The 2,796-nt window shown below is 40.9% G+C and overlaps 1 long non-coding RNA gene across 1 annotated transcript; it reads left to right on the top strand.

Moving 5' to 3' along the window:
• On the top strand, positions 264-934 carry LOC110430704. Its single transcript, XR_002448047.1, has 2 exons — positions 264-718; positions 784-934. It is a non-coding gene; the product is annotated as an uncharacterized LOC110430704 (long non-coding RNA).

The raw sequence follows: 2,796 nt of genomic DNA, 5'->3' as shown, positions 1-2,796 counted from the left end.
AAGGATTCCTCTGCCACAACAAATATAGCTAAGAGGAACCCAAGAAAACCAAAGGTCATCACTACAATCACGAGAAACCAAAGGTCCTCGCTGCAATCGAGTTTAAATAACTCCGATCTGCCTCCACCATGCCCTGTCCTGCTCGGCAGCACCGCACCGCATTGCTGCCTCCATCGGGCTTCTTCCAGCTCAACCATCGCGATATCTCCGGCGGGATACTGTGCTCCACCTTCGGTCATCATGAATATCATGCACAGGATCACCTGCTACAGAAGAACAAGAACAAGATGGACATCCACGGCTGAACATGACCTCTGACCCCGCTTGGCGGCACTGCATCGCCCCGCGCGTTCGCCCGTGACAGCTCGCTCGCTCGCCTGCGCATGCCCCCTTCGCTCGCGATAGATCCCCAGCCCCCAGTCCCCAGCCCCGGCGGTTGTTCTCCTAAAGTTGGATCTCGATGCAGGAAGCTTGATTCGTGTTGGGTCCACGCGTGTGATGCCGAGATGGGCGGCGCGACGCCCACGTTGTCGACGCCCATCGTTTCCAGCTTCATGCCTCCAGCCATGCGCACGACGAGGATGGCATCAGAAAGGAGAAGAAAAATGAAGGAAGCAGGAAGGAGATCTGAGCAGAGCTCCTACGCGGAAGGGAACAAGTTCCATGCAGCCATGCGGAACGAGTGAATGAGGGTATCCGTGCGGCGTCCGCCCGTCAGGTAATCTTGCTCTGAGTTTTCTTGTTTTTCTTTACACGGTGACAACTTTTTTCATGTCACGGCAGAAGGATAATGCCGGGCAAGTGCAATGTTTTCTAGAGATGGGTCTCACAGATCCTATGTCTGTTATCTACTCCTATCTAGGAGTATAATGTGTGTTTTCTTTTTGACAATTTAATTCACAATTGCAGTCTTTTGGAGACGTACAGTACCTAATGAGAATGTGTTTTCACAGGTTGCACATGAGTAGTTAGATATCGACCTCTTTTGTGCTAACATATGTAGTTTCTTTATGAAGATAAGTATTTGATTGACAAGCATTTTGTTTGCTGAGGATGAATCGTTTTTTCCATTAATTTTGTGAGCTAAAATCATAAGAACAAAGAAACAAAAGAATACTTCTACCTTCGCAAACATATACTACTCTACAAAATCCCCGCGGCAACGCGCGGGGTATCATCTAGTTACTAAAGTTTATTAGTCCCTGTCACATAGGATATTTGAAAACTAATTAAGAGTATTAAATATAGACTATTACATAAATTAACATCCAAACGTTCGATCTGACAGGGGCCAAAGATCCAAACACCGCCTTAATTCTCATACATAAAAAAGTTACTGTTTGGCAGTACATGCTTCAAACCATGACTATACCAGGAACAGGAACATGTAGACACACAAACTGAATTGTCTAGTACCAACATTGCAAGATTGTGCTATCCAAAGTCACACATTAAGCTCTACTCTTCTGTGTCAAACACTTGTAAAAATTAAAAATAAAAAGACTTTGCTACTGATGACGTTAATGAGACACCAAAGTATATTTGCAAATTATGGTCTTGTACTACTTAGCCTTTTTAGCAGTCCTGACCTTGAAAGCCTCCTCCTACAATGATACATCAAAAGCAAACAGTTACTCCAAGGTTACAAATTATACAGGAGTGAATGTGTGTTCAGAATTGCCAAGAAAAATATTTGCTTGCTACTACTGCAATGGAGAAGGACAAATAATAGGTAGCTGGCAAATTAAATCTTACATGTACATAGACACACACAAGCACAAAGGATAAAAAGACACCACACTAGCTTTCAAGAGAGTTGCCCATCCATCCATGTACTCAGTGTTAGCAAGCTGCACAGTTTATCAGTTGTTGAAATGTAATTTAGAAAATTGTGTCTGAAGATGGACAGTAGGTGAATTCTGATTTGCAGGAAGACAGAGATTTCATATTTTTATTTTCTGTTGTGTTGTGTTTACTTGGTCTGAGGATGCAGATATAAAGGACAAGTCTACTTTTCTTTTGGCTAAATCTCACCACTTTTCTCTTTGTTTTTTCTTTTACTTAGCCTTTGGTTTGCTGATTTGTAACACAGAGTGACAGAGAACACTGAAAAAACATCTGAAGTGACTGAGATAACTTACTACAGCATAACTCACTACAGGATTATGCAGAGAACACTGAGAAAATAATCAGAATCAAAACAAAGTTGGCAGCTAAACAAACACTGACACTTGAGGGTTGCCAATAATTGACAATTCCTAAATGATGCAGCATCAACATACAGCAGTTGTCTTCGTTTCTTCTGCCATTTTTATGAATGTAGATACGAAAAACAAGCTAACAAGTAGCAGGTTCCTATTCCCTACTTGATGTTAAGCATGTGTATTGCTAAGTAGACAGCAAAATTGATAAACTATGTAATAAACTATGCCACAAGCAAGTATATTATAGTTCTTTATTCTTCTTTTGACAGATTACTGCAGGAAATTGTAGCCATCGAAGCATTATTTACTGTAGGAAATTGTAGCCCTCAAAGCCTTGTATCTTCAAAGCATTATATCCATTCTACCAAGCTATCAAAAGACAAATTTATCCAAATATGCTTCGAACTGTTGTTTGACTTTGATCTGAAAATAACACTTTAGCTGTTTCCTAAGTCTGAGATTCAGTTAGCATGTTCAAAGTTTGGAGTTTTTTTTTTTTAAAAAAAAAGGGGTTTCATGTAGGAACTTACATGTCAATTCACCCTAAGTTGGAACTGTGTATTTACTATATCAGATAGTGTTTTCCTTGCTG

This window comes from Sorghum bicolor, chromosome 10, assembly GCF_000003195.3.
Source record: "Sorghum bicolor cultivar BTx623 chromosome 10, Sorghum_bicolor_NCBIv3, whole genome shotgun sequence".
Taxonomy (NCBI): domain Eukaryota; kingdom Viridiplantae; phylum Streptophyta; class Magnoliopsida; order Poales; family Poaceae; genus Sorghum; species Sorghum bicolor.
The sequence above is the reverse complement of the archived record's forward strand: the minus strand, read 5'-3'. Positions and strand labels throughout refer to the sequence as shown.